The 21,540-nt window shown below is 37.7% G+C and overlaps 1 protein-coding gene across 1 annotated transcript in view; it reads left to right on the top strand.

The window, feature by feature from the left end:
• The first annotated feature begins 14,351 nt into the window (after nt 1-14,351).
• The window catches only part of LOC142342778 (transmembrane protein 65-like), a 205,615-nt gene continuing 198,426 nt past the window's right edge, over nt 14,352-21,540 (top strand). Inside the window, exon 1 of the mRNA XM_075394339.1 lies at nt 14,352-14,381. The gene's annotated coding sequence lies outside the window, so the exon portion shown is untranslated. The remainder of the gene's footprint in view (nt 14,382-21,540) is intronic.

Genomic DNA, 21,540 nt, shown 5'->3' with positions numbered 1-21,540 from the left:
CTGATAGACAATTTTTACTAGTAAATAATTTTACTAAAATTTTTAACTAGTAAAAATTTCCGACCCGTTAATAATAGTAAACGAAACACCGTGAAAGATAACTAAAATTTTAATTCGAAGTTTATTTAATTGATAGTCATGAACAAAAATGGAATTGAGCGTATCTATTGAAACCCACCTGACACGTTTTGATGAACAGAAGTCCCCTGAAATCAGACAAAGTTTAGGCCTTTAATTGTATTTTTCATAAGCTAAATTTAGCGCGCGCACACAATTATCTCAAGATAATAGCAGACACTCTAATATGAGAACGTCTGGTTTCAGGGCCTTCTGCTTTGCCCAATTTTTTATTTTGAAATGAATTGGCTATTTTATGATCTTCGTTATTCACCGCGATGACCGTCTTTCCTTAATAATAAATCTTCTGATTTGATAGGATTGTTCAAAAGAAACGGTGTAGACTCAGAGATTCATAATGGAATGATCAAAAACTTTGACGATTTTGGTTTAGTTGAGATTAATTTTTGGTATTGTTGGAATTTTTAATTGATCAGTCTTCTTTCTAATTTTAGCTGTAATTAAGAATACAGCATAGCTACCTTCAGGTCTCCTTGAAGTCTGAGGTCAAAGAGGGTGACGGCCGAGGTCTTCAAACGAGTATTATGAAAATTACCAACCGCAGTGCTACTTTGGAGAGAGAAATATTGTAGCTGCGTTGAGCTTAGTGTTGACATGGCTCGCGGGACTGAATCATGTGGAAGGCATTATCAAACCAAGCAGACAATTAAAAATGCCTGCAGTCACCCTGAAGTACCTGATAGACACCAGATCCTGTGTTCTTTCTGAAAAGGATGATACCCGTTTGGTTGGTTGAACAAACAAACGGGTATCAAGGTGTGAACTGAACAAGGACAAGCATGTGTTCATTGTCCAAATTTAGTAGTTCTAGGGTTATAAATTGATCTCCTAGTATAATTTTTTTGGGAGCTTGATATATCAGTTGGGAACTTGATACAATTCCCAAGCAAAGTATCATCTTTTTCATTAACTATTTTCTACTGTAAGATTATAAATGAGACTAGAGAACTCTGAATCGAACTTCCTTATTTTCTGTAATATACAACTTATTGCCTCCAAGTTTGAGTCTTAAGAGTACTAAAAGGCCGGGTATAACCCTCTCTGTTTCATAGAATACTTTAATAGCTCGTTTATTTCAACAAATATTTAGGTATTTATTGTTTGTTGGGTTTTGTATCGGAATTTCATCCACCCCAGACTTCCAAAATCTCTGTGTAATGCCAGTTTGTTGTCCAGAAATGAATGTATAATAACCGATTGTTTTCCTGGAGCACGTAGGTAGTTTCAAATTCATTCCCTTTGGTAAAGTGCTCATACATGTTGTTATCAGAAGGTATATTTGGCGGGCTTAAGGCTTTACTTGGCTGAGATATTCTCAGTAAAGATCAAACAGCAAAACTTTATTCTGATTAATATTCTGAACGTCTATAAAATGAGTGAGCTCTAAAATGGAGTGGAACTCAATTTTGAAGCATAACATGCATTTCGAATAAGCAATTAATTTATGCGATGCTACATTGTCAGAGATTCATTTTAGATAACTTTATGGGCGCTGGCTGTACAGTATCTTCGCACCTCTCACTGAGCTGCCGATTTAAAACTGTACCAAAAATAGAAGTTACAGTTCTAGGTCAGGAAACCAGCACGGGCTCAAAGATTTTTTATGTTAATTTTCAGAAACAAAGTTCTATTAGAATTCGTCTTTCCAGCTTATAAAAGTCTGATCAGAACTCAGATGTCCCGAACGCATAATATTCTAGACAAAATATAAAAATTGCATGAGCTATGGTCTCATCAACGTTTCAATTGCTTAATCATGACTTGGGTTCTTTATGGTCTACTTATAGAAGACTTCTTGCGTAGGGATGTCTATTCGCAGATACTTCGAAATCAAACTGGAAGATAAATATGAAGGAGGGTCGGAAATATACCGAGTTTTATCGAATGCCGGAAATATACCGAGTTTGGAAATTTCTTCACTATTTTCGGGTTTCCCTTTTATATCAGGGAACTTTCGACTGTGGAGTCACAATTTCGTAAACAGAAACATCATTTTTTATCAGTGTATTTGAATCTAATAAAAGGCGGTTTCGAGCGAACTTGCGTTGAAAAAGTTTGATTTGTCTTTTAATGATAGTTACGACTCTAATGATTTCAAATCAAACCTCAATTATTGACCTGCCAAAAGTATTTGAAAAAGAAGGCCAATAAATTTGCATGATAATTTCAGTGAAAAGCATATGCCTTTTTATCTTCAACAACGTTTGCGTAAAATTGTTTGTGTGAAGTTCTCGGTTCTGACTATATTCCTGGTTTATTTGTAGTTTTCTGACTTAGTCCTACCAAAAAGGTCCAATTGGCTTCCTAAGCAGCAAAAAAAATACTCTAATAATCGTTTCTCTGGAAGCTTATGTTTGTTGTCTTTTAGAAAAAGGTATTTTCAAAAAATATAATCTTTCAAAATAATTCTTTCAAGCTTTGTCTGCGATTGATCAGCATAGTCTCATTAAAGAGAAGGATGAAATTTTTTCCAAGTGCTTTATAAGGTAGTCTTCCTTGTTGTTTTATTATTTCAACAAGGGTTTTTTGGAGTTGATACTATCATAACTTTTTCTTAATATTTTCACATTTTCCAATTCTCTTTTTTACAGTCTGCTCCGATCATCTGATTGATGGCGCGTTAAGAAGAAGAAGAAGTCGTTTATCACTCTAATGACCTTGGAAGAAAGCGCAATAGATCATAAACAGTTTTTTTTAATTATAGATTTTGATTTTGTAGGCTTCGAGACCGTTTTTATTCAAAATTTTATCTCTTTTTGGATTTTAGCCATTTGATTTGTAACTCTTTGTTTTGTAATTGTTTGAAAACTTGGATAATCACTCAAGTGTTTTGTACAAATGATATAAATGGATTCCAATTGGTTTCGCATAGAAGGTAGAAAGATTTCAATTAGTTAATGGCAGTTATGAATTTGAGTTATTTTTTCTTATTTTTTTATAAAATTCAAACGTATTTTTTAAGTTTGACTTTCTTGTTTATTGTCTACTAGTTAATAATTCTCAAACAAGACAGGTCCCAGATTTTTTCTGGTGCAACACAACTCATTTGGTATTGTTTTGTTTTTATCTGATGCTATTTTGAGTTTTTCATTATTTTTTTAACCAGATGAATGTTAATGCTTGTTGTTGTTTAGTTTGTTTTTTGTCTTGTCTCTTACTCTCCTTAATAGCAGTTCTCATCGGCCTTATAGAGTTTTCTTTTTTATTTTGTATAGTGGTTTCAGCTTATGTCGATTTTCAAAGAGAATACACAATTTATTTTCGGAAGAAGTAATTTTTTGGAAGTTTTTTTATCTCTTCTTCATTTGGTGGACAATTCAGTCAAAAAAGTGGTTGAGCTGGGTCGGAACCTTATGTGCTAAGCAATATACCGAGCCTCCTTGTTTAGTTATAAACAAGTGTGCGTTCTCTGTTTATTGTCTGAATCAAGGAGTTCATTTTCGTTTTTTTGTTTGAGCACCTTCAATTTGAAAAAACCGCTATTTTAGTTACACTGTTTTGAGCGGGCAATTTCATTTGCTGAACTGCTTCCCAACATTAGTTCAGAAATGTTATTTAACTTTGCGCTTATATGTGTTCAAACCGAAGGCTTTTAATTCTCTAGGATTTATTTTATAAGAATTTCATGTCATAATCACAAAACTAGTCCAAATGTACAGCAAATTTCAAAAACGCTTAAAAATAGAGCGTTTGGCGTTTATAGAAAAACTGAATAAAGTTGCAATTTCTAGCGATCTGATCTTCATTTGTTTTGGCAAAAGATGCTTTAGTGTGTAAAATTAGCTCAGTGTGAAACATTGACCAATGAGACACAGATTGTTTGTTGAGAATAATCTTGGCAACTTTCATACTTGAGGTACTCAAATTTAAGTTTTATCTAAGAAAGCATAATCTATGTAACAGCAAAGGACCAATTTTAAAAACTTCGAAGGAAGTAGTTTCATGCAAAATCCAATTTATGGAAAACAAACCTGCACAAATACCCTATTATCATAAAGTCAATGAAAAATAAAATTTGTGCTGGTGCCACCTCAAATCATTTACAAAAGCCATCAGACAGGGCGAAACAATTTTTGAAAATGAAAAAAATGGTTGGGACCAAAATTTTGTACACAACCCCCCCCCCCCCCCCCCCGATTTTTGGAAGGGAAAACCTGAGCAACCCTAGGTTATGGCACAGGGCTACCTCGAGGCTACTCATGGAACCAACAAACGTTATCGCATCAGAACCACAAGGGTTGCTATAAGCACTTAGATGGTGAAAAATTGGCATTTTTTTTATTTTGTTATTTATTGATAAATTTTTTAGATTGATTATTAAATGATACTTTAGGGGATCATAAAAGGTCTAATGCCGTACACTCGAGGCATTTAGAGCTGCTACATAAAAATCATCCGTGCTTATGTCAATAAAAGTAAACACTGCAGTAATTTGACATTTATCATGTAAACATAGACCTAAATCACTTTCTTGATCAGCCAATCAGAAACAAGTAGCAATGATGTTATAAATGATAAATATTTGATTATTTACTTTAACCAAAATATTTGAAAAATAATTATATTTGAAAAGAAAAGTATTTGAAAAGAAAAGTATTTGAACTATATTGTATTTAGAACCATTAGAAACTATTATAGAGAACAGTTGTCTCTCAGATTAGACTAAAATTTGTTTCTTTAACAACTGTAGTCTTTTTGTTAAGTTTTGCTAGATCTTAAGATCTTGCGAGTTTTAAGTTAGTTGAGCGTACTTGACGAGAAGTTAGCAACCCTACTAACACTGGTTAAAGCCTTACAAACTTCAGCACAAGACTGAACATAGATTATCATGAGGATTTTCGTAACTTCAATCAACAAAGTTAAAGTTACAGTCCTTTAATACGTCCAAGCGACTAATTGTTTCGGCAAGATTGTTAGTCAATCGAACCATGTGGAGAACCAGGCTTGCGCAAAACTCGAAAACCAGGCTGTTATATATCGGTTCCGCTGAGATTCTTGAGCAGACGCACCATTTGCCGACCCGGACAAGACGAACAGCAACGAATCTTCGATTCAATTTGGTGGACCAGAACAAAATCTTTACGATGACTAGAAAGAGCCTCGAGAGACATTACGAAACAACTGACTACAAGATGTCAGGCCATCTCAAGAAGCTACAAAAGGAGCAAACTGAATTTCTCGAAACATTTGACGGACACCTTGCTGATGTAAAAATTCACTTGGATCGGAAGAAAACAGTGCCTGAAGAAAAACCTTATCAATGTTTCTTCAGACGTACAATGATCTTACAAAAAACAGACAGCAGCAGAGGCAACTCCTGCAGACAAAGTACTTGGAAAGCTTCGATGGCGACACCGAACGGAAATTGGGCGAAAAGAAGAAGACACTCGAATGGTTGGCTGAACAAATACCAAAGCTTAGAAAAATTGAAGGATATCCCAACGGCGTTCTTAACCAACTGAAAGACACCTTGCAGCTCTAAAAAATGTCGGAAAAATGAGAATCGTTTCATAGAGAAGCAGAAAAAGTAGAAGAGGAGTTGGGATCAGAAAATTTAGACGACTCACGCAAACAAGCTTTGCTTTGTGCAGTATACTGGAACAGCTAGTAACGAAACTAGAGTCAATTCATGCAGCAAGCATACAAATCGTGAAGTCGGATTTTGCTTCGAATCGGTTGAAGATTTAAAATGAGAATAATGGTCACCATCAAGGCATGCTGAAACAGTACCAGCAAACCGCAGAGAGTGGAAACCAAACATCATTAGTTTCATCCACATCGGCTGTTGACAAAGACCCAAACGAGCTTGTAATTGATACAGGAATTAGATCAATAGAAAACGCAGAACAGAATGTGGAGGTCTCCTTCAGGCATTCTGTTACATACGGAAGCCGAAACACAGTATCGCCAACTCAAGATCATCACAGAAGGCGACGGAGAGGAGCTCGAAAACCTAAGAGCTAAGAAAGAAACCGACCAACGACTGCGAGAGCGGCAATTGGAGCCAGAGCAGGAGCATGAGGAAATAGAACTTCGTCGTCGGCAAGAAGGCTGACGTTTACAACAACAACAACAAGAACAAAAGTAACGTCTAAAATTGCAACAACAAGAAGACGAGTAGCGTCTGCGACAGCATGAGCGAGCCCTTGAAAACGAAAGAAAGAAAGAAGAAGCCCACAATGAGCAAAAGCCCATGGAAACTGAATTGACGAAAGGAAGTTAAAGAGCATCTGGATCACAGGCAGACGACTTAGAAAGTGTTGAATCAATATGCAATATAGAAAGAACTGCAGGATGGGCAAATTTTGTGGCCCAACAGTTTAGCCCTAGTCGACCAATATCTCCAAATGTTGTGATCATCCCTCCTAAGAAAATCAAGCAAGACACAAATGACAAACGTTTCAGCGCCCACCCAAATTTACTCCTTTGTTCCAGCCGGGTGGAGGACTTTTCTCAGCGCAACTGCAAGATTCGAATAATCTCAAGAAACCTGAAATCTCTAAATCAATTAGGGTAACAGAACAACGGACGCTGTTGCCCACGACAGCGTTCCAGCAACAAGGACCGTCAACGTTTAAAAACAAGCAGAGAAGCCAGAGTCCCAAGCACAACTCTCACAACAGATCGATGGAAAGCCAAAGCCAAACAACAGTGAGCCAAGCTACCCCACAAGTAATTTATCAACTGATTGGTGATCCCAGAGGGCCATTAACAACTCTCGAAACATGTCTGCCGAAAGCAGAAACAGGAGCACAGTGAATCATACCACTCCCCAAGTTATTTACCAACCAGTACCAAGCAGTGGTGCCAGTGGCTTCCCAAAACTCAAGCTGACAGAGTTTTCAGGAGACTCCCTGGAGTGGCCGGAGTGGGCAGAGCTATTTGATGTCATTGTGCATCAAAACCGGCCAAGTGATACTGAGAAGATGCAGTATCTGAAATATAGCTTCCATGGGGAGGCGAAAGCTGCAATTTTTGGACTGGGCTTCAGCTCTTAGGCATATATCCAGCCCGGGACATTCTCTTCTCATGAAGATATACATACGTCCTCCTGTTAAACACGATGACTCCAGTAGAATTGTTCGATTTTCAAACGTAGTCACCAACACAGTTAACGTTTTGACTCGACTCGGAATTCAATTTGACCTGGAATTGGAGGGAGTTCTGAGTTCACCAACCAGAAAACTTTCCGTTCTGCTTGGAGAGCAGTGGCTACAACACCTACAGGATCATCGACTACTAGCAGATTGATTGTTTTCAAAGTCTGGTTAGAATCAACTGCTTTCATACATGAAATCTTGTTATCCCAGACCAACTCCAAATTTCAAAGTCGCGAAAAGCCAAAAACAAGCGCTTTTGCATCCAACATTGATGATTCTACAGAAACCAAAGAATTCAGAATGTCCGCTGAAAGATCGGCAGCACGCTATCTGGAGAAGTTCAGACTGTGTTTGAATAGCCTGAGACCTGGCCATCGGTCGAAGGATTGCAAAAGTAGAACCTGCAGAGTTCCCAATTGTGGACGACGACACAACAAACATTTGCACAGTGACTTCCCAGAGAAGGAGGCTACAAAAAGTGCCTCAGATGCTACGACAGCAGTAGCAACAATGATCACACAAGGAGGACTCCCCGTAGTGCGTATAATACTGATGAATGGATACCACAACCTGAGCGTGCTGGCAATTTGTGATTTGGGATCTTCAAGCTCATCCGTGGAAAAGTCAATTGTATCCACACTGCAGCTGAAAGGTCGAAAAGAGTCTTTTTCAGTAGCAGGAATCCTCGGATCACAAGATGTTCAAACGGAAATAGTGCCGATAACTGTTTCAGCGCACGAGAAGTCTCGACCATTGACGACAGTGCAATTCTGTGTTCAAGAGAAACTGAAGTTCGGTAACCAGATTTTAGATCTGCAAGGGTTGAAAGATCGCTACCCACATCTGAAGAATTTTCCAAACCAGAGCTACAGTCTAAACGAAGTTCAATTAATTCTTCACAAGACTGCTGCGACATCCATCACCCATTAGAATTCAAGAAATCGGACGAAAAATTACACCATGGGCAGCTAAATTGAAAATAGAATGGGTCTTAAGTGGTCCCCTACCAGCAAAGCAAGCAGCAACTCTTGCTACAACAGCAACCTCAGTATCAGAGGACAAGTTAGCAAGCCAGTTGAGTAAGTGGTGGGATATCGACGCCTCAAACTTTGATGCTACCGGTCAATCGAAGGATGAGCAGAGAGCAATCAAAACATTGGAGAAAACAACTCGATTCACCGGTGAAAGATACGGAGTTGGACTTTTATGGCGAGAAGAGGAAGTGAAGTTACCAAGCAACTTCTACTCTGCTATGGCGCAACTCAAGTCCCTAGAGAGACGACTACAGAAAGATGATTTGATGCAAAATTAATATCAGGAAACCATTGACACTGACGTCAAAGCTGGTTATGTCCGCAGAGTTGAACAGATTGAACTGAACGAAACCAGAGACAAGCTTCAGTGTTACTTGCTACATCATCCTGTAATCAACCTTCACAAACCCGAGAAAGTCTGAACAGTGTGCAACGTGGCCGCAAAAAACCAAGATGTAGCCTTGAACGACAAACGTCTATCTGGACCAGACCTGTTGCAGAGACTGATCGGAATTATTTTTCGCTTCCGAGAACACCAAACAGATTTATCAGCCAACATAGAAGCAATGTTTCTTCAAGCTGCTGTCCCAAGCAATGACAGCCGATGGTTAGGATTTTTCTGGCAGGAAAATTCAGCGCAAAAATCAGACGTCTACGAGTATTCACGACACGTTTTTGGGGCACAGAGCATGCCGATTTGTGCAAATTACGCTTTGCATCAAGCGGCAAAAGAAAACGCGAAAGATGAAGAAAATCATCTCAAACCTGTGAAGCGAAACTTCTCCATGGACGACTTCCTCAAGTCAGTCAGAAAACCACAGGATGCGATTGAAATCTACCAGAAAGTCAGAGAGATCCTCAGCAAAAGTGGAATCAATTTGACGAATTGGATAACAAGTGACGAAGGAGTCGAAGTATCTCATAGTCTGCCGTGGAACTGAGCAAGAAGTTCCAGCAAAAATAACTCAAAGAATTGTCCTATCCTTTGTCTCAGCAGAGTTTGACCCATCAGGCACACGACGATTCTGAAGTTAGAACTTCAAGCCGCAGTATACGAAGATTGTTTCAGAAGGCAGATATTGCGAGAACATGACGTGAAAATTGACAAAATCTATCATTGGACAGATTCATCTACAGTCTTACAGTGGTTACAGTCAACTCACAAGAAACAGCAAGTGTTTGTTGCCAACAATGCTAGAGAAATACTGGAAAACTCTTCCATGGATCAATGGAAACACGTCAAAGGTATCAAAAATCCTGCAGATAATGGCACAAGAGCGATGTTCATTGAAGGCTTTACAGAATCCGGGTGGTTAAACGGGCCGGCATGGCTCCAGACAGATGAAAAAAGTGGCCAAAGCCGTGGGGCCAAGTGAACGAAGTTGAAGCTCAGCATGCTACCAGTACTGTACCCCGAGAACGACTTGATTAACACGTGTTCCCATTTACCCATACCGGTGTCGACTACTTTGGACCAATCGAAGTCAAATTTTGAAGTACCTTGAAGTGATGGTGCTGCCTCTTCACTTGTCTAACAACCAGAGCAGCACACATCGAAGTGGCACAGTCATTGGACACCGAATCACGTCCAGCGGCAGTGACGAGATTCATTGCAAGACCGGGCTACTAGAAAAACATCATCAGTGACAACAGAGTGAACTCCGTTGGAGCAGCCAATGAGCTGAAAGCGCTAATGAACGCATGGGACAAAGCAAAGATTGAAAATTACTTAGCACAGAAAAAGATTATTTGGAAATTCAATCCGCCTGGAGCCCTGCACTTTGGTGGAATCTGGGAAAGATTGGTTCAATGTTGCAATAAATACATGATTGCAATCTTGGACAACCGAAGTCTCACCAACTAGGTACTCAGCACAACAATGTGTCTTGTAGAGCAAACACTCAACGCAAGACCCCTGACAACAGTGAGTGACGACCTTAAAGATTTGACGGCACTCACGCCCAATCAATTCTTGCTAGGACGAGAGAACGTGAGTGCACCATTCATTCCATCCAGTGAACGCTACCATGACCTGAGAAAATCCTTCAAAACTGCTCAAGCAAATGCCGACATGATCTGGAAAGATGGACTCGCGAGTATTTTCCAAAATGGAACCAGAGATTGAAGTGGTCAAAAGAACATGTGCAAAACCTGAAAGAAGGGGAACTAGTTTGGCTAGCAGATGGTTCTATTAAACGCTGAGAATACAAACTGGGACGCTTCATTGAGATCTTCACTGTGAACGACGGTGTTGTAAGATCAGCGAGAGTCAAAATAGCACAAGGAGAAATGAACCGGCCAGTCGTGAAGCTAGCGCCAGCATTCCACGATGGTGTTTCCAAGATCGAAAGCTAAAAAAGCCATCGGACAGCGAGAAATAACATTTGAAACTGAAAAAACCTAAAATTTGTCGAAACCCAAAAATGATCAAAACTGAAAATTTTTACAAGTTTGGACCGAAGTTTTGTATAACCCCCAATTTTTGGAAGGGAAATCTGACCAACCCGAGGTTATGGCACACGGTTAGGTTTAGCTCTAAGCTAATCATGGACTCAACGAACGTTATCGCATCAGACCCACAAGTGTGGGTAACAGCACTTATATGGTGCAAAATTGGCTTCTTTTGATATTTTGTTATTTATTGTTAAATTTCTTAAGTTGTTTATTTTATGATACTTTAGGTGATCGTTCAAGGTTAAATACCGTACATTCCAGGCCTTTAGAGTTACGTAACAATCATCCGTTTATATGTCAATAAAAGCAAATATTGCAGTAATTTGACATTTACTATGTGAACAAGGACCTAAATCACTTTCTTGATTAGCCAATCAAAAACAAGTAGCAATGATGTTATAAATGATAAAAGTTTGATTATTTGCTCTAACCGAAATATTTGAATAGTGAAACTGTATTGTATTTAGAAGCATTACAAACTGTTATACAGAGCAGTTGGCTCACAGATTAGACTAAATGTTGATTCTTTAACAACTTTAGTCTTTTTGTTAAGTTCTGCTAGATCTTAAGATCTTGCGAGTTTTAAGTTAGTTGAGCTTACTTGACGAGAATACTAACAGTGGTTAAAGCCTTACGAACTTCAGCACGAGATTGAACATAAATTGTCAATGAGGATTTTCTTAACATCAATCAACAAAATTAAAGTTACTGTCCTTTAATACGTCCGAGCGACTAATTGTTTCAACGAGGTTGTTAGTCAACCGAACCTTGCGAAGAACCAGGCCGGCAAAAAACTCGAGAACCAGGCTGTGATATATCGGTTCCGCTGAGATTCTTGTGCAGCCGCAACACGTTGAAACTTTATTAGATCGTGAACTTAATTGGCAATGACTCAAAATAAAGCCAAGATTGCATCATCAACGCAGTTAGAAAAATCAATAAACTTTTATCATCAACGCAGGAAGAAAAATAAATATACTTTTTTTGTCTGCAAATTCTCCTATTTTAGCAAAACTTTGTTATCATTAGTTTTATATTTCAAAATAAAAAAGTACATTAGGGGGGACCTGAACAACACAAACTGTGATTTTCGAGAAAGACGCCAAAAAACAGAATGCAAACGTTTTTCAGCCTATTAGCAAGTGAGCAAAAACATATAAAATTTCAAAACCTCCAGTTTTTGCTATTTTATTGAACAACGAGTTGAGTTTTTTCTAGGGTCAAGAAACATATCATTCACTGCCAAATCTTTGAGAAATCATTTTAGTCAAAGCCTTTCAGAACGCTGAAAGAACATTTTTTTATTATGCTGTTTCTATTAACTTTTTCCCAATTCTGAAAAATGAGAGTAAAAATTTACACCATGTGCGGTTGTAGAAAACGTGGATTTACATCAGACAATCTGTACCAACCGGTGTAAAAGATATTTTTATTGTTCTTCAGACAGTACGGGAGAATATTAGAACACTGTATTTAGAAGAACTTCAGTTTAGAGCTTCAAAGTTGCTTCAAACTTTGTTCAGCGTAACTGAGCAACAAAAATAATATTTGATCATTTCAGTTTTTAAATTGTATAGGTTTTCCAGTTTTCCCTCGAAAATTTAGCCCAATTCACTTTTAATTTCATTTATCTGCTGTGTCTATTTTTGTTTTTTGGAAGACTTTATACGCAACAGATGGTAATTCTGAAGAAACCACTGCAGTTAAAATCAACTGTTAATTTTCAGTTCAGCTAATATGTAATCAATGTACCTCATCCGCAAAAGAAAACAAAATACTTTTTCAACGCCTGTGGCACATTTTGAACTATTACAACAAACTCGGTTTTTTCTCTAACCAAAATACCTCTCTTTAAAACAAAACGTTATCGCTTATGCACACTTAAGAGATCGACCATAAAATAAAGTAACTGTGTTCCAAATTTTTGAACCGATTGTATTGAGGGTGCTAGAATTTGATTTGGGATAAGACTTCAAATTTTGGGGGTGGGTTGGGGCGAGGGGTGGAGATTGGGTTTGTTGGTTCGTTTATGGAAAGAGGGAGAGGGTTTGTCAACAGGCTAATCTTTCAGCTCCATTAAGTTGATTTCCTAGGAAAACTCTCCGGTTTCCCTCTTTGCTCTCCTTATCACCCCACCCCTCCCCTCTCACACCCACCGTTAAAATGCTAATTTAATCAGCCCGAGTCAAAGACCTCCGTTTTTTCACAATATCTCCTTCATTCTATTCACTCTCTCTATTTTTATGCATGTACGTAATTATATGTACATACATATAGACATACTTCACGGGTGAAAGCGGTTTAATCATGCGTATATAGTCTTGTACAGTTATGGTAGTCATAAGGAAGCAAAGAATACTTAACGGGGCGCCCACGGCTATTATTGTAAAGCATTTCCTAAAATAAGGAAAAATAAATCGTTTTCATCGGGTAAAAGTAAAATATTTGAAGCAGCAATTTGCATGCAAACAAATAGCGAATGTATATGCCTTATTTACATCATTTTTTAAATTTGGAAATAACACATGGTTTAATCATCTAGGGTTTTTGAGGTGAAAAATATTTCAAAAAATAGGAAAACGTACTACAGGCTGTATCTTGCTTTGTGGCAAATTTAAATATTACCTTATAACTACTTAAGAAGTAATTAAATGAACCCCTCAAGCATGTTTTGAGCGCATGGCTCGAAATTTAATTTTTGAGCTATTATCAAGTGAATTTTGCTCTATTAACTTTACTTATATTATGTGGGGGTAAATGACGTCACAGGAAACAAAAATCTTTCATATAAAAATTCATATGAGCTACTTTGAACTAATAGTCCACTAATGTCGTCATAAACACCTTGCGAATATTTGATGAGTATCTATTTGATGCATATTTTTAAGAAAAGAAAGATCAACGATCCACTAAATTTCCTAATTCTACAGAACAATTCACCCCACGGTTTCCACTTCATTATGAAAATGTACCGTATATTTAATAAAAACTAACAAAAATCAGTAGCTCTGCGAAATTAGTCGTAATAAGGCACCAGTGATTCCAGAGTTTTCTCAAATGTAATTGAAATGACTTCATAGTTTTCTATCAAAAGCAAGCTCAAACGAACTATTGAGAACATAAGAGCCCAGTTACAGCTTACCAAAATATAATCAATCCACATTTAGCTCGCTCTTCAGGTACATTTAATTATAATTCAAGTCCGTGTGCACAATAATTTCTTTGTGTAACGGTTGCTCTGCATCCCATTTATGAACAGGAAAGCTGTTCACCACCCAGTTCGCTAGAGGGGTTTCAAATCTGCCCGGATACCACTTTTTTGCGAATAGTTTTCGTAAAATGTATTCCATAGTTGAGAAGACCGAACAGAAACGAAGAAATCTTCGGTATCTTCGGTTTAAAACGTAAGAATGCTTCGGTTTGTTCGGTTTTGTCGGTTTTTGAACGAAAGAATGATTCGGTATAGTCGTTTTGGATGCAAGAGAAGACATTAGGTATGTTAGGTTTTGAAAGATTTAGTATATTCGGTACTTAAACGTTAGAGATCGTTGTTATGTTCGGTTTTAGACGTTAGAGATTGTCAGTTTTTTTCATTAGAAAATTTGATTTGTCTGTATATAATTAGCCTAATTGTTGTGATAAACTTATTAAATAGCTTCAGAGATGTTGAAAATGCCCTCTTCCATTGAATTTGACGCCCCTGAAATTGAAACTCCTGAAATTGAGACGCAGGAAACAACTGATCCACAGCCAATTTTCCCGGCGCAAATGCCAACGCCACGACCAACAGCAACTGGTGAGAATAAAACCGCAGTTGTGCTAAGTCCCCTAAATAAACTTGTGAAAACAACGAGGAAATGGTTAAAGTTATCGAAGCTACTATACAAAAGACCGTGTAATCTACTATCAAGGTGTCTCTTGAAAATTCAATGCCAATTTTTATTGCAAAAATTCAGGATGAAGTTCAAAAAACCATGGTGACTGCAATCGACAACGCTCTTGCAACAATAAAGAGAGAGCTACAGGACGAGCTGGCGCAAACAATTAATAGCGCGATTAACAAAACTGACCTAAAAGCTATTGCCCATTCTGAAGAGTTAGAACAATACAATAGAAGAGAAAATTTGCGCATCAGTGGTATCCCTGAAGCCACATACTCTGACCAGAATAGAACAACTCGCCCTGAGACATCTCAGGCTAGCGTCCTTAAAGTCATCGAACTTGGAAGATTTCTTGAAAGCGGAATACTTGAGCAAGATATCTCAATTGCGCATAGACTCCCGACAAAGAAACCTGGCCATAGACAGTTGTTTGTGCGATTCTCGGAGCGTATTACAAAAATCATTATCCTTCCTAACAAGAAAAATCTAGCTAAGGCAGCAGAGACGAAAGACGATAAAATTTAGGAAGACTTGACGGCCCCACGTTTGCAGTTCTTCAACATGATGAATGCTGATCACAGGATTGAGTTACTGCGAATCAAAGAAGACAACATCTTCTTTACATGGAAAAACAAAAGATGGAGAAGGTGCTCATTCCTGAATATAAATTATGTCGGGTGCTACTCTTTAAAATTCGCTCTCTAAAGTGCCATTATGATGAGTTGCGTCTATTTCTAAATTCTTTAAAAGTCGAAACGGCTGTCATAGCTTTAACTGAAACTTGGCTGAATGACCTGGACCATATAAAGTCAATGTCATTTCCAGGCTTCAGCAAATTAATAACTGAAAATCGAAGAACCAGAGGAGGATGTATAAGCCTACTTGATTTCTAATGCGCTTCGACTGTTATAGAAGACTCTGCACGACAGGCAATGGAAACCCTTAAAGTGTCTATCACATATGAAAATCTCAAATTCGGCCTTCTGATTATCTATCGGCCTCCTAACTCAAGGGCTGCCAATTTCGTCGAGGATTTCGGCTCATTATCGGAATCGGTAGCTGATGGTAATCGGGATTGGATTTTCTCGGGTGATTTAAACATTGACATACTTCAATCATTTGCACTTTCGAAAAGTTATTTGAATGTAATTAGCAGCCATAACTTCCAGCAAGTCATTCAAATTCCAACTAGAGTTACCAAAAATTCTTCTTCCTTGCTCGATCACATCTCAACAAATATCCATTCTTCAAAAACATAAAATTCAGGAATAAACGAGTCCTCTATGACAGATAATTTCCCTGTCTTCGTTGATCTTGTTGTCAATTGTAAAAAGCATCCAACCTCATATGAATATAGAAAAACATCGGAAACGTTTTCGAGAATTTGTTTGTGAGCATATTGATAACCTAGACAAGGTAAACTTTGATTCGATAACCTGCACAATATATAATGCAGTAACCTTTTTTGCTCCCCGGCGTCTTCTCAAGAGAAAATCTGGGCAATCAAGACCATGGATAACTAAATCAGGTAAAAACCTTAAGTCGAAGCGCAGCCGTATTCGGAAGCTAGTTGCTACTTGGTTATAAGATCAATTCGATCTGCAAAGAGAAAATTTTATGCAACGCAAAATGAAAAGAGTATGGAAAACTCCAAGACATTTATCGATACATTTAACTTGGTTATTGGCAAAAACATAAAACCATCAATATCAACTGAGATTTCTGTCAATGGAAATTTTGTTGAAAATGATGCTGATTTTGCTTCAGCATTCAACGAGTTTTTCGCTGGCATTGGTCCGCAGCTCTCGAAAGCTATTGATAACCGCGAACCTGTTGCTCTCGATGATGTTGATTTTTTAATGGCATTCAAACCTGTAACTTCTGGTGAATTGGACGAAATAATAAATTATTTGTGATCAAATGCCTCCTCTGGTGTCAATGACATACCCACTGTGGTGATTAAATTATTAGGAAAAGTTCTCAGTGGTCCGCTGGTGAATTTAATAAATGAACATAGTCGCTCGAGAACTTTTCCAACAGATTCCAAATGTGCAAAGGTAGTGTCGCTATACAAAAATGGAGGCAAAGATAATCCTAACAATTATCGGCCGATCTCTTTGCTTCCATCTATAAGCAAAATTTTCGAGCGTGTTTTATACAATCGATTGTTAGACCACCTTACATACTTTAATTTATTCTTTTGTAATCAGTTCGGGTTTAGGCCTAAGAAGTCGACTGTTGATGCGTTAGTTCATATTACCGAAACTATTAGACATGATTTGACGCATGGTTATAAGCTTCCAGTTGCCATTTTTCTTGACTTAAAGAAAGAATTTGACACGGTTGATCACTCTATACAAAGTAAAAATTAGAATCATATGGAATTTGCGGTTATCTTCTATCCTGCCTGTCGAGTTATTTAGAAAGGAGGCCGCAAATTGTTAAGGTGAGGTCAAGTATCTCTGCAGCTCTTCCAGTTGATTGTGGTGTGCCTCAGGGTTCTGTTCTTGGACCTCTTCTTTTTATCTTCTACATCAATGATCTGCATCACGTCTGTCAAAATTCTAAAGTATTTCATTTTGCTGATGTTACTTCCGTCTTGTTTGACATGCAGAATAATGACGCCAACAGTGTAAACTGAGATCTTCACATTATCAATGAATGGATGAAGTCGAATGGACTCACTTTAAACCAGAACAAGACGGAAGCCATGTTATTTAAAACCATTTCGATTGTTACCTCAACTCTGAAACTCTGCTTTCAGTATCGAGTGTAAAATATTTAGGAGTCATAGTTAAAAATTTGAGAGAGTAAAACTTAGAGAGAGTAGAAATTTGAAGTATAAGTCTCATATTAACAGTTTGCACTGCTCTATTAACAGGTGGGTGGGTTTGACTTATTCGATGCGTAAGTTTCTAAATAACAAAGACTGGTTAAAACGCTGCAAGGTATACATCAAGCCTAAAATGCAGTACAAAATTTTGGTGTAGGGTTGTTCTTTGTTTTCTGTGCAAATTCGATCGTGTTGATCATCTTTTCGAATTGCATAGAATCTTGCCTATTCACAAACGGTATATATATATTTATATATATATATATATATATATATATATATATTTATATCTATGATTTGCTTAGTTTTGCTCTAAGATCGTATAGTAATCTTCTTGACGATGAATATTTAAACAATCTCAATTGCCATTGTCAATACTCCAGGAATTTAGGCTCGTCAAGCGTTCACATAATATCGACTCCCAAAGTGAAAGAGCGTATATCCAAGCTATCTATTGCTTTTAGGGGGCCAAACTTTTGAACTCCATTCATCAATACGGCTTATATGATTTAAATTTTTCATTTGATAATCAAATACATCTTTTTGTTCATTACTTCACTGACAAAGTCCTTTTATGCGACAATGAAATTATTGATATTGTCTTTGCATAGTTATGTTTTACATATTTAGATCCTTGCATATCCTGCCTAGAGGGAAACCGTAAGTCAAGGCCTGTGTTAGCCCTGTCTATCTTCAGGTAGATTCCTGGGACTAATCGAGTGCATACTGCTGTAAGGAAGTGCAAGAAGATGCAAGAAAAAATGAAGAATTTTAGTTAAGTTTAGCGGTCAAAAAAATCCAATTTTTTTCCATTTTGCCTTTCTTTCCTTTGTCTCTCTCATATCTAGGTGAATCAGAAATCTCTTTGTTCTATTTTGGACGGTACCAAAAAAGCATGAACTTGTTTCTTTACCGTCCACCTTGGTGCTTTTTATTTCATTGATATATTAATATAAAATTGTTAATTATATAGCATTGATAAAATTAAATTATCATTATATAATTTAGCCAAACGTTATGGTGCGGTTTTTTGCTGGAATTTGAAACATTCTTCTAGGAAAATTTCTGTAGCAATGTGCAAATACATCGCAAACTCTTTTTTAGCTGAAAAAAAACGAAGATACCGAATCTCCCTTACGCTCAAAAATGACGATACCGAATCTTTCCTATGTTAAATACCGAACGAAAACGACGATACTAACAAAAAAATCAAAGAAAATTTTGTCGATTTTGGCTATACAAAACGAAAATTCCAACAATTTCTTATGTTTAAGAACCAAAAATGTCTCAACTAGGGTTACCAACTGTACGGTAGACTACCGTTGTATTGCTTGAAAATCAATTAGTCCCAATAACTCTTGCTTCAACTCTGCCGAAATGCAAATTCTTTTCCTATAATCATTCCAAAAAAATCAGGTTCCAGGTATTCAGCTCATACTGTCAAGTTTTTTTGCGTTTGTCTCCAATAACCATAAATGTTAGGAGGATATTATTTATAAGTTCTTATGAACTTTGGGTGGACCCGATGTCCGTTCTTAAAAAAAATAACACTTGGCAGGCTGCGTCTTTTTAATGCCCTATCTTAATACATGCTAGAAATTTTCAACGTTGAATAATTCTTTAAAGTGAGGTTTCAAACTTGATCAAAAGTGACATTGAATCACTCTATTATTTAAGTGATCCACCGAATAAGAATGGATTTATGAATTTAATTGGTAACTTGATTTTCGAGAATTAAAATAACAAACTTTCATTTTCCAACAGTTTTCAATAACAGCAGTTTTCAAAAATGAAACTGAGCCAACCTTTACGAAACTGGTGATTGAACCCTGTTTTTCAATTTGAACAAAGGAACTTCGTTATCCAAAAATAAAAAAAAGGTTGAGAATATCAGATTTGATTCTCTTTTGTTCAAGTCAAAGTGAGTTTGGCAGTAGAATCCCTTAGTTGATTCACGAAAACAAGACATAGAATTAAATAATTTACCGCACTTTAATTTGAATAAACTTCTGAATAAATTTGATAGCACGGGAAAATTACTAGCCACATACAAATTTTGTCGGAATGTCTATACCAATCATCTTATGCAAAAATCCCTACAAGCTCTATTTATGGTGCCATCCATTTGTTTTTTCATCAAGTTTGCATCTTTTATTAGTTATATGTTTATAGATACGGATTTGGACAGAATGTAAACAGTTTTCAAAAACGTCACTTTTTTCCATCGCGAACGCGATGTCATGGAAAGACTGCCAAACCGCACTTTATTGACAATTCAATGTCAACAAACTGATGCTTTATTGTAACTGATTTCGCAATTTGTGTACAGTAATTTGATGATAGTGGGGTGTTCCTGTTCGAGAGTGTTTTTGAATTTCATAACACAATATTGAGGTACTAATCAAAGTAACTAATCGAATGTGTTGATGGAATGCGAAGTAATTGATTTGACTTCAAGTTAATGTATCATAATATTCCGTTTGTAATGCAATTTTAAGAAAACAGTTTGATTTGCCACTGAATGAGTTTGTTATTTTAGTAAGTTCGGCTCCAACAATTTGAATTTGCTTAAAAACTTTGTTTGAAGACCTTTTAGTCGAAATAGCTAAACTGAAAAACTTTTTCAAACAATACTTTTATGTCTTTGTAAGTGAACTGAATGTAAAGCAAAAACTTAAAAACGAAAGCAAGTTCTGTTTCAAATAAAGATGCTTTGAGCTAAACTTTTAAAAAGGATCATTTCTGCTAGCGCCCTTAGTTAAGCACCCCCGATTTATTAATATGTAAATATATTATTAAAGCAAAGTAATCTCATAAGTGGACAGATGTATTCACTAAATTTAAATGATTTTATATGAACCATATGCATTTTCTAAAAGCTAGCACAGCTATGGTTTGAAAGTAATACGTTTTCAACCAAAATTTGTTTCATAAAACGTATGCATCAATAAAAATTTCTGTATCAGCTCATTTTTCGTGTTGTCTGCTACAAAAATGGCTTATTTTTTAAAAAAATTTACAAGGAAACTATTCTAAAAGTGGCTTCAATCTACCTAGACACTTCGACGTACTACAAACCAACACCAAGATGCAACAAGAATCAACTACAACTCCAGATGCAAAGAGGCCCAAGCCAAGCGACACCCTGTTCAAGAAGGCCCTATCCGCTATCCAAAGCGCGTGTCCGGAAGCTTCGCCTTCGACCCAAAGCGCCAAGTATGCTAGTGACCATAGCTTTGTGATAGTTGGAGTAGGGCTGGACAAGAACCTGGACTAGGTCAAGGCAGCAATCAACAAAACCTACCCGGCGAAGATAAGCCTAGTGCGAATCCGGAGCCGAGCCACCCAAGCACCAACCCGGCTAGTGCGAGCCTTCACAAGATGCCAGACCACGAAGACCCTTCTGATCGAGCGAGGCCTGATGATCGGACTCACCCATCACCGATGTGAGGAGTCAAGACAAGCCCAGCCCTCTTCTCCTCCTCCTCCCAGACGTGATGTGGTGATCCAGTGCTATAGGTGCAAAGGCTTTGGTCACAAGGCGAACACTGGCTCCCAAGCAGCTAGATGCATCAGATGTGGAGGCCATCACAAAGTAGCCGAATGCACTGTCACCATAGATAACCCCAAGTGCGCCAATTTCCGAGGAAACCACGCCGCCAGCTACAAGGGATGCAGCAAATACCAGGACCAGCGAACCGCCCCATCACAGTGAGAGACCTCCCTGAAATCCTCACAACCGCCATCCAAATGGTAGCTGATGCCGTGATTTATTCCAACGCTACCCGGTACACTGACTTCTACCTCAGCAAGTTCAGCCAGGAATGCAAAGACAGACAAGACCCCCACCTCTCCGTTCTACTCCCCAAGCTCCTCAAAGTGTCTCCTGAAACCAACAAGCAAGATGATTCAGACTGCGACATGCCACCCACTGATTAAGACTACAACTTTTGCTACCAACGACAACAACTACTGCAACTGAACCCACAACTGCGACAGAGGGACTTAAGAGAGCTGGGAACCCACAGCTCAAGAAGTTCCTGCTCAGACGAGTGAAACATACACACACACACACAAACACACACACACACACACACACA

This window comes from Convolutriloba macropyga, chromosome 7, assembly GCF_964194025.1.
Source record: "Convolutriloba macropyga chromosome 7, txConMacr16.3, whole genome shotgun sequence".
NCBI classification, from domain to species: Eukaryota; Metazoa; Xenacoelomorpha; order Acoela; family Convolutidae; genus Convolutriloba; species Convolutriloba macropyga.
The sequence above is the reverse complement of the archived record's forward strand: the minus strand, read 5'-3'. Positions and strand labels throughout refer to the sequence as shown.